Below are 12,061 nucleotides of genomic sequence, written 5' to 3' on the forward strand. Positions count from 1 at the left end.
TTCTGTATATTCTAGATTGTTTTTTAAAGGATACTATTGCAGAGTTCTATAAAATATAGGCAGTGATAATTTAAAGAAATATTATATACATATAATCTTCCGAGTTCACCTAATTCAGACCCTTTCCTTTATAGAACTGTAACACTTCAAAGTGAAGGTTTATCACCTATAATCACACAAGAGGTGGTAGAATTGAGATAAACATCCATGTCAGATGATCCCTGATGGAGAGATGTTTAAAATTGCACTGCTCCTACGGTGAATCCTTGCTTTTTAGCCATTTTGTATACTATTCTCCAAACTGTCCACAGCATCATAAAGACAGTTCCATTCCCCTATTGCATGAGAAATTACTGTGAACTCTTTCTCTTGTTTCAAAACCAGGGAGACTGTTATCTTTTCCTCCTGGGTGTGAACTAGAGAACTGGAACTTACTGGACAAAGCAAGACGTACTAATATACTAGAGACAGAGCCTTGCATTCACACACTACAGGGAGTCTGCATGACATTTTCTCATATGCATACGTAATGCAGAAGTAATGCATACTTGCTATTATCATACTCGTTAATCATGGCCCTTCTGACATTAGAAAAAAAATAAAATTTTCTCTTGTGACCTTTTCTGCTAATCAGCATGTGCCCTGACTCAGGATGACTAATACAATGTGTGATTTGATCTAGCTGAAAATTCCATTATAGTCAATCAGATATGTTCTCAATTTCACTAAGCTATCTGCTTCATTACCATCCAATATGAGTAATTTTCACATTTAATTGAGCCTATGCTTTTTAAAAAAGTTTCATTTTTGTCTTCACTTTATTGATACTTAATTTTACAGAGCACTTTCCTGCTCTGGCATAATGGAAAGAATAGCAGTTTGCTCTTTTGTTTCCTATTTATCAAGTCTGTGGCTGATTTTGATCTTGCCAGTTGGTTTTCAAAAACTGTACTACATTTGAAGTCTGCTTTAGCATGGAAACTTCCTTCTTCAATAACCCTCATATTGTTAAAACTTTTCAATTTGACACCTGACTTGAGTCTTTTTTTTTTCTTTTCACATGAAACAGTCGCAATAGTACCTGAATTGAAATGTTGTTTCTGACACTTGAGTAAGTTACTCACTCACTTTGATCCTTAATTTCTCCATTTGTAAAGTGAACAGAACATCATGTACTCTGTAGTGAGTATACTAGCAAAGGATAAAATAACAATTGCATGTAAAACACCATAGTGCCTGCATACTGTATGCATACTGTATGCATACTGTAAATTCTCAATGCATGTTAGTATTTTTATTAATTTATCAGGATTAAAAAATACCTGATATATACCCTGGCTCTTTTCTTTATGGATGCTACTTAATATGAAAATACCTTATGTTTTTCTCCTTTAAAATTATTTAGTACTATTTCCTTGCATTTTGACTAGTGGTCACTATAAGCCAGAAATTATATATGAAGAGTCAGTTGTGAATAAATAGTAAGAGTGGAATGGAATTGTACTCTAAAGAAGCAGAATTTGGGAGAGCCCTGCCCTAATTGGTTTGTTTGATTTGTTTTGGAAAAATGAAGTGCTTGAATAGCATAAAGTAGCAGTTAGGATCATAAATTCTAGAATCACACTGCCTAGGTAGGCTCTGTCAGCTAACTGAGGAAGTTACTTACCCTTCCTATTCTTCAGTCTCCTGATCTGTAACGTGTGTGTAATGATGGTGTTTAATTTATAGGATTATTCAAAATAATGGTTAATACACAGTAAATATTGTATAAATATGTATGTTTGTACTTATTTTTTAAAAATCCAGTAGATAACCGTATCTTGTACTGTTTTTTAGATTAAGATAATGTGTATATATTGTATCCTAAGTGAAGAAACGAAACTTATCTATACGCTTCATATTAAAGACTTGTTCATGCACTCTGTGAATAAAGATTCATATACTATTGTGGTTCAAATTTAAAAGCGTTCCATCATTTTTCCTTTGTGAATACTGTTCTATAAAAATACCTTATGTAAATGGATGTTATTAAATAGTACGTTAAAAAAAACACACATCTCATTAAAAAAAAACTAGATTTTTCACTTAAGTGAAAATTCTTGAAGGTGGCAATGTTACTTCCTACAAATAACACATACTATTAAGAAAATAAGGATGAATAAGAGATTGTGACATTTATGTAAATAAAAAGGAATAATTATGTGAATTTAAAACAAATAAATAAGAAGGAAAACTTATTTCAATTAACCTAATGCCTTGACTTAGATAAAATAAACATTTTAAAAAGAGTGGAGGAAAACCTATTTCTAAAACTAAGACACTATTACAGGTCTGAATTTTAAGTATTACACAATTATGGAAAAGAGAATTAAAGTTTTATGTATTAAACAACAACAACAACAACAAAAACAACAACAATAACAAAACACTTCTACTATTATAAAATGGGTCCAAGATTTAAAAATACAAAAATAAAAAGGCTAAGGATGTGAACAGTGGCCTTAGCTTTGTTAAGATACATAAGCTGGATATCCAGAGTAATCCATAAGTCTTGATGCTTTATAACTGAATTTGGTTAATATACAAGGTCTGACAAAGAAGTTCGCAAACTCATCCTAGAAAAAGTGCTACATACCTCATTGTTGAATATCCCTATAGTCACCTTCCAAGTACTCCCCTTGGGAAGCTATGCACCGATGCCAGTGCCTAGTCTACCTTTCAAAGCCATTTTGGAACTCTTTTTCTGGAATGGTCATCAGAGCTGTTGTCGTATTACCCTTGATGTCCCGAATGTCATCAAAATATCTTCCTTTCAATATTTCCTTTATCTTTGGGTAAAGAAAGAAGCACTGGGGGCTAAGTAGGCTAAGATCAGATAAGTAGGGAGGGTGTTTGAATACAGTTATGTGTTTACTGGCTAAAACTCCCTCACAGACAGTGCCATGTGAGCTGGTGCATTGTCCTAACGCAAGAGCCATGAATTGTTGGCAAAAAGTTCAGGTCGTCTAACTTTTTCACACAGCCTTTTCGGCACTTCCAAATAGTAATCTTGGTTAACTTTGTCCAGTTGGTACAAATTCATAATGGATAATCCCTCTGATATCAAAAAAGGTTAGGGACATTCTTGTAACAAGTCCGCAAACTTAATTGGCAGACCTCATAATAAGGACTTAATTGGAAATTATACCCCACACCTGCCATTGTAAAAACACACTGCCTACATTTTTCTAATGTATCCACAATTTTCTATCCTTACTATGAACATTATTTGTCTGAGTCAGAATGAAGTATTAAAAAAGCATTTGCAGGAGTGCAGAGTGTGGGCACATGCCTTAAACACCCAGATATGTAGTATGCACGTAGAAATTCCTATGGACAGGGATGCCTTACCTTGCCTCAGACTCAGCACTTGGATATCTCCCCTACCTTAATTTATACCAATTATCTTTGTGCATGCCTTTCAATATGGCCTGAGACATCACACCTCATAAGTATCTGACATGAGTGAATTAATCTGATCTCATTAATAGTGTGGCAATAAAGTTTTACTGCTGAATTTTGTATCTCATGGGATTACAGAAGTCTTTCTTTGGCCAGACTAACATTTTGTATATCATCTGTCCCCAATATCCAGCTGAGGCTGATCTTCTCATCCTCTTTTTTATTCTAGGTCATTCTTCAGTTTACTTATTAGGTCAGGAAAGGTGAATACACAAGCTACTCTCAATCAGAACAAAATGCATTGCTGTTGTATTTAAAGAGACATGTGAAGTGCCATATAGGGCTTTTTCATGAAGTGAATGTATTAAAACATAGCAGTTCCCTTCTATTATCAAAAACATATTGTTAACTTCTGTTTTGGGGGAGGGGAATACACATTGTCTATAACATTCAGATATTTCATCTTTGATGCAGTGATGAGCATATGTAAGAGTAAAGAGAGTCCCACAGTATGCATTACAGGCACCAATAAAATAGAGTGAGGATCAAAATGAAAGGATTCAAGAACTGTCAAAAATTGTGATTTTTACCTTATTTTCAAGCCAACAAATTAGCCCATTATGTAATGTTTTGGGGGTGATGGTGGAAGATGCAAGACTTGTAGGACAGATATAAAGGACTTTGCTACTCATGGTGCAGCAAGCAGAATAGTTATCAGCAGATTGGTGTCAGTTCCCTTTACTCCAAAGTCCCATGGAGGTGACTGAGATGGGCCCATATGGATGCCTTCACAAAGAGTGGGTTGCATTATAGCAACAGAGGGATTCTGAAATTAGGAAACCCAAATCTCTTATAATGAGCAGTAAGCAGGCCTGCCCTTTTCACTGAAGGGAAACTTCATCTCTTCTTCAAAATGTCATTTCTATACAAACATTCTTGTAATGATGCTTCAGAATAAAAGGCAGTAAGTGTCTCACTGTAAGACATGCAGAAATATGAAGGATTCATGGAGAATTGTCTACCCCAGGAAAGGTCCTGAAAAGTCATACTTTGGTAGTCTTTAATAAATGGACATAGATAGGACGAACAAGTTACTTTACAAATATGACCACACATTATAATCCTTTCTGGTTTCGGGCTATTCCTCTTATTGGAATTCAGTATTGATTTATACTACTACACTGTAAAGCATGTTTTCAGCTAATCCTGTGTGATGGTTAATTTTATGAGTCAATTTGGCTAGGACACAGTACAGATATATTTGGTTAAACATCAGTCTGGACATTGAAGTAAAGGTATTTTTTAAACTACATTAACATTTAAATCAGTACATTTTGACTAAAGCAGATTTGCCTCCATAATAGGGGTTGTTCTCATCCAATCAGTTGAAGGGATTAAGAGAAAACAGACTGAGGTCCCCTGAGGCTGAAGGAAGTTAGTTTCTAGACTATCTTTAAACAGGAGCTGCCATATCAGCATTTCCCTGGGTCTATAACCTGCTGAACTACCCTGCCGATTTTGGAGTTACCAACCTTCACACTTGTGTGAGCCAATTTTTTAAAATATCTCTGTCTCTTTCTCTCTCCTTATGTACATTTCCTATTAGTTCTGTTTCTCTGGAGAACCCAAATACACCATCACTATGCTGGTAATTTGAAAGTGATTTTGCTGGATGCTCTGAGCAGAAGAGGTACATTCTTAGCATTCATTCTTTTCACATGCACGGTGTCCAAGGTATGTATTATGGAGGGCAGAGTGGCTTCCAATTTAAGCAAGCTCCTACTGATATGCAATAAATATATAATTCATTCTACCATATGCCAGTATATATTTTTGGAAAACATCAGAGTTGCATTGTCAATAGTTTTTAATCTTTTTATTTTTTTGTATATTATGATGTTTTAACATGTTACAAAACAAACAAAAAAATCTTTCCCACTGAGGAAAGACTTCCTCTTCTGGAAATGGCCAATTCTTAAAGATAACAGATGGCCCAGCCAGGAACATGCCTTTGATGGTCAAGCTAATCATTCCAGAGCCATAATTTCTCTGTGTAGTTCCGATAAGCAGGAGGCAATATACTGCTGCATTAACCATCCCAGGGCTAGGTACCCAGCTACCCTCGACCACCCCTGCAGTTTGAAGCGCAATGGAATTACTCAAACTAGCCAAACCAAACCTGTTTATCGTGCCCTGCCTTGATTTTCCCATAGAAACTCCAGTAAAGCCTGTTGCCTAATGTTTTCCTTCGCTCTTGTCTTCTGCTTCCTGACTGCCCTGGTGTCTTTTCCACATTGTCCTGGATGGTACAATGTGGCTTCTGTTTCGATGACCTGTGAATATAATAAGCTTTGCTTTTCCAACCCTCTCCTCTGTCTCCTCTTGTAGCCACACGTGACTAACCATCTCATGAAAATATACAAAATGTGAGTCCTCATTTTGTGTGTGGGAAAAATAGTTTCTATTAATGCACTTTTGCTGTCCAGTTCTGCCTACTTACCAAGAGAGAACAGAGCAAAAATGTCTTCACATTCTGAACACAAAATATCACAGCTATTGTAATATATTTCTTTTAGTCTTGTGAAGTAGGTTATAATTTATAAAAATAAAACACTTTGCAGCTTATCGCTTTAATACTAAATCACTCAATCTCTTTCATATTAGATGAAAAGGAAACTATTAAAAATTGCTTTTTATTGTTATAGTTTCTAATGCGCTTCATATATTTGCATTTGACCATTTAAACATTCAAACATTCATAATACTTCAATTGATAATGTTCACTGAAGTTTCAAAACAAGGTAGCAGACACTTTGCTTAGGCATTATGTTTAGTAAAATACACTGATCATTAAATTTCAAGGTGAGCTTAGAAGTCAGAAGCTGTAAATCTCCATCGTTTTTATCATTACTATGAAAAAGAACAAATATGTCATCTCATGTGACCATCCTCTTAGATGGTCCCCCTTTCCTAATTATTCTACATTAAACAAAAGTATATTTGTTTTAGGACTACATTACTACCCAGAGGGAAAACCTATAGGTAAAATGCATGTGTGGATGATAGGTATATGTAATAAAGGAGAAAAAGTCCTTATAGTAGTTTATCTTAAAACCCTCTACAAATATCTAAGAAAATGCACATAGTCACAATTCTTCTTGGTTTACAGGTAGACAGGAAAAAAATATAATAATATATTGAGTCAGTGAAAAATGTAATAATAAAACTATGGTGAAACTTAGCTATAAAGTTAGTATTTTAGAGATAAAAGAAGCTAAAGAATCATATGTCTACATAAAGAATCAAATGTCTACATTCCACAAGTAATAAAACAACTCTCCGAAAAAGTAGAGTGATTCACAAGAACCCACGTTTAGTTAGCAGTCAAAACAGTAAATCTAAATATTTAACTCATTGTTCCAATATACCTATCTATTTTATGTTAAGGTTTGATATCTAGAACTGTAAAAAAAAAAAAAAACATAAACAGATTCAAGGGTCAAAGAAAGTTAATATCAGCAATGACTCAGTAGAAGGAAAGGATGGCACACAGAAGAGGATAAGGGATTGGAGATAGAGTAAGATTACTGAAGGAAGGACTCTTTACCAACTTCCTAATAGAAAAAAATATATACTATTCTTACTAAACTATATCTTTATTTTCTTACCAAGATATATGTGATGGCTGACAATGTAGGGATTCAACAAATGTGTTTATAAAGAAAAGTCAAATGTAAAAATAAAGTGTAAGGAAAAACATGAGATTGAGAAGTCATAAGACTACAGGAAAACTGATGAAATTTGAGAACTACCTTTAGTTTCTGGTTTTGATAACTGTAATATTGTTATGTATGATGTTACCATTTGGGAAAACTCTGTGAGGGTTATATAGAATCTCTACTATTTTGAAATTTTTCCACCAACTAAATAAAAGTAGTTCAAATTATTTTTTAAAGATGTAATAAAATAAATGAATGGTTTGGGGAATGTATGATTTTTAATACACAGAAGATGACAAAGGCTAAGTGTAGATAATCTGTAAGAAAAGGAAAGACAGTTAAAGTTTTTGTATTAATGCTATGTTTTGTAACAAATTTGGTGCAGTAAGCTAAGTGAATCCTGACAATTTCATAGGAAAACCATAAAGAAAATTAGTGCAGAATAATTCATCTAAATAAGTATATAGTATAAAACGATTCAAGGTAGGTATGCAACTATGCAAGAAAATCATAATTTGAATCTGTGCAAGAAAATGAGATGTTGAGTTAGAGTGCCTGGGAAAGTTTGCTAAGACAGGAATGTCTCATGTGTGTTAACTAAAATTCATAATTATTTTTTTTTTCATTTAAAAATGTGGAAGTTCAAATAAATAATGAGAATATGTTAAAAAAAAAAAAAAAAGAAAAAAAGTTTACAGGATTCCTGCAAAATCATTAGGGAAGCCCATTAAAAGAACAAATTCAGTAAATACCAAAATAACTTCAGATAATCAAAAAAAATAATACTGAAGATTTAAACTATTATTTCTTATTTTAGATCACAAAATAATCATGCTCCAATCTTAGCTGTTTAATCGGTTTAATTACTACTTTTAAATTAATGCCAGCCAAACTGAAGGACCTAGTCATCCCTTCAGTGAATATTCATTGTATAGCTACTGTACACCAGGCGCTGTTCTAGGCCCCAAGGATCTATCAGTGAAAAAAAAACAAACAAAAACTTCTGACATGTTGAAGCTTGCATTCTCCTAGCAAGACAACAAATAAGCAAAATGTACCTAGGAGAAGTACTCTTGAGAAAAATTACAGAGAAAGAGGATATGAAAATGGAATGGGAATATGTGTAGAATTACAATTTTAGATGGGGTGGCCAGGAAGGGCTAACTGAGGAGGCGGTCTTTAAGCAAAGATCTCTGGAAGGTAAAGGAGAGAGGTTTGGGGACATCTGGTTGAAAAGCCTTCCAGACACAAGGAACAACACATGCAAAGCCCTGAAGTAATATCACACCCAGAGTGTTCAGGGGTGACAAAGAGAATATTAGAAAGAAGTCACAGAGATGATACAGGTAACATAGCAATAAATGATAGACAGATGATTGATAGATAGATGATAGATAGATAGATAGATAGATAGATAGATAGATAGATAAATAGATAGATAAAATGCACAATTTTGTATGTCCCTTATGAATTTAAAAGTCATTATATGGAATATTTTTGAGGTTTTTGTTGTTGTCATTGCAGTTTTTTTGTTTTTTTGGAAAATGCTCATGAACAACAGAGATAAGTGAGTCCTTATGATTTGTGCTTATTTCTAGGGTCTTACCTGTCGGGATTGAGAAAGGCAGTCCCCAGTGGGTATTGAGTGGTATTGAGTGACACTGATTCTTGCTGATTGTGCTGAACTGTAAGACTTATCTTCTGATACTAAACAATGTCTATAGCTAGTCACAAAGGCAACTATTTTGGAAGACAAAATTACCCCACTTTATATGAGGTTGGAGTTCTATTTTGAATGTGTGTGAATTTTCTCAAGCAATTTTTAGTCCATTTTAATTTCTCTTAACATAAGTTTTCTTCCCATCAAATAAAAAGTTATTTGTAATATATTTTGGCAAAATTTCATAAAAATATTATATTAGGTATTTGTAGCTAGTAGAGTAGTAAATGCAAACTAATATACTTTTTTCAAATATGCAGTCTCAGAGTGCATCAAATTTCATTGAAGTCCCATATGTAAACTACTTTAAAAGTAGAAATGCTAAATATTTCATAGCTAGTTATTGTGACAAAGAATGTTTTTCATGCTAGATATATTTTTTAACTTCAAAAAAGGGTACTGTTTTTTGTTGTTGTTTGTTTTGTTTTTTACCTACATAGTAGTGAATTAAATTTTACAATTTGAAGTTTCTCTGTTTGAGACAAATTACAAATACATTAACAGCTAACATATCAAGGTAACTGTTTCTGATTCAAAATGTGCACATTTTTCTTTGAAGTACAATAAAGGTTTATGAAAACTTGTTTTAGTAACAGAGATTAAAGTGCTAATTCTAGAGCCAGAAACACACTGCTATCTCATGAAGGCAGATGTGCAGTAATCAAAGAAAACAGATATGTATTAAAATATTTCATATAGTTATTGGACCGTCACCACAACCATATGTGGTAATATCATTAAAATATATTCATTCAAGTTATCTAAATATTGTATATTGCACTAAACTACACCTAACTTGTTGTTTTACATCTGAAAAACTCAAGAGCCAAAGTACATATTTTGATGAGAATTTTCTTTCCAATTGCATAGGAAAAGTGAGGAGTAAATAAGTTAATAGAAACAGAGAAAAGAGAGTTGATAAATATTTAATTTAAGGAAGTTCTGCCTGAGGTAGCCCCCATTTATTTATTTATGTATTTATTTATTTATTATATATTTATTTATTTATTGAGGGGGACAAAAGGTATAGAACACATGATACAGTTTCCTCATCTAGGTATGAGTCTATAATAAACCTGGTCTGGAATAAAGATACCATATGCTACGTTGCTATGGTAAATTTGGGAAATAAAGGTGACTTCTGTTAAACAATAAACTATGTGGTATAGGTTAGGGTTATTTTCCCACCTCTTTTAGTCATATAAGAAACGAAAGTTTTTTCAAGGTATTTTTGAACATTTTGTTTCCAAGATATCGTCTATATTGTTCACTGATGTACCTCTAGGGCTTGGAACACTGCCTATATTTAACATGATCTCAATAAATGTTGATTGTATAAATTAATATACAAATGCATGACTCACCATCACCTCATGAATATGTCCAACTTTCCATCCAATGATATACAAGACCTTCCATAATTGTTTGTCACAAACTTCCTAAATCAGCCCTATGATCTAAGCATTTGTGCTGGATTATACTACTTTTAGCTAATTGATGTGCTGTTATGGACAAACAAACAAATGAATTTAAAAATGGACTTTGGTGTCAGAAAAAAAGTACGTTTACTTGCCTGCTGTCTTTCATTTTAGTCTGTATAATGATGTGTATAATAAGATTTTCCTTTTTGTTTGGTTATTGTGAAGGTAAAATGAAATAAGATATATGATGCCCACAAACAACAGTGTTTAATAAATGTGAACAGCATTTGCTGCTCTCCTGCTGTCATACGTATCCATATTTCACTTCCCCATCTCTGTGCCACTTTTACTGCCTATTCCTTCTTTTTTCTTTCTTCTTTCTATTTTCTAAATCCTTTAGCAAGGCTAAAACAATATTCTATCTGTTACCCAAATCTCTTATTCTCCCTGTTAATTCATCTGGTCTCTAAACTCCTTTAGTACTATATCAGTGCTGTATCTGCATCGCATTCCTAACACCACCGACTGCCTTGTTAAATTTACTGAAGTGTGTCTACTTTTCTATTTGTTTCCATGAAATATAAAGATAGGATACAAGTATAATTCATTCTGAAAACTCCTAGCAAAAATTAGTATTGAAGGATTGGTCAATAGTCATAAAATGAAAAAAAAAAAAAACTGAATGAATGAATGAATGAATGTGAATAAAATAAACCTGGGTGGAGAAAAGAAATAACAGGAAATCGGGGCTACGTAGCTAGAGTATTCATTCCAGAATACCAGTCAATAACACTCTCTTGTTGAATCAATATGATTATCATTCTGAAATTTTCAGAGTACCAGATACCTACAAGACAAATTAAATCCTAGCTTAGCTACTTGATCTTTATATCTATTTAAATACTTGGTATTTTAGAATTTTTTTTTTTATAGATTCTACCTACAACTCAAACAAATAAGAGAGAAAATCACACATATGAGCATACACAGATTTTCACATGGAGACATAACATGTAATCAAGCTAAATATATTACAACCCATCATTTGACATATGCCATCTCTACTCTCAAGGATATCAAAAGCAAAATTTGAATAATTTGTAATTTAAATAAATACCCTGGAAGATCAAAATATTACTACTTGAAAAGGACTATGCAAGTAGAAAGTCAATAAAAAAACAAAATATTTTCCTTCCTTGCCATCATAATGTTTACTGTGCTAGGGAATTTGGAATGCCAGTAATGTAAGGATAGGTTAATTTGTTCAATAAATAATGATTCATATTCTGCTACCACAGGGTAGCACCTCTTAATTCAAAGAATAAGGGGGATAGAGCCATGAGATTAAACAGATAGAAAATTCAGTATCAATACTATCGTAAATGAACTAATATTCCAAGAACATTCTCTAGAGTTATTTAATAAGAAATATATTTGTCTTTCTTTAATTAAGTTGTTAATTGATTGAAACTGAGTATAACATTTAAATGTTATTACAGTGAACTACTGCTTCAGCAACATTGACCAAAGTGTCCACATTTATACATTTTTGGTACCCCTGTTATATATCTCAAAAAATTATACATATAATGCCAGCTATTTTTTAATTAAGTACCTACAATATACTTAGTACCTTACAAACATGATGGTTCCTAATTCTCAGATCAACCAAGAATAATTATTATTCCCATCTTACAGATATAGTACACAAAGGCTTTGGAGAGGTTATATAAACTGCCCAAGTTTACACAGCTAATAAG

The 12,061-nt window shown here is 33.0% G+C and overlaps 1 protein-coding gene across 7 annotated transcripts in view; it reads right to left on the minus strand.

The window, feature by feature from the left end:
• Nucleotides 1–12,061, minus strand: part of LRP1B (LDL receptor related protein 1B) — a 1,877,633-nt gene that overhangs the window by 779,202 nt on the left and 1,086,370 nt on the right. The window lies entirely within an intron of this gene.

This window comes from Rhinolophus hipposideros, assembly GCF_964194185.1.
Source record: "Rhinolophus hipposideros genome assembly, chromosome: 6".
In the NCBI taxonomy this organism is placed as follows: Eukaryota; Metazoa; Chordata; class Mammalia; order Chiroptera; family Rhinolophidae; genus Rhinolophus; species Rhinolophus hipposideros.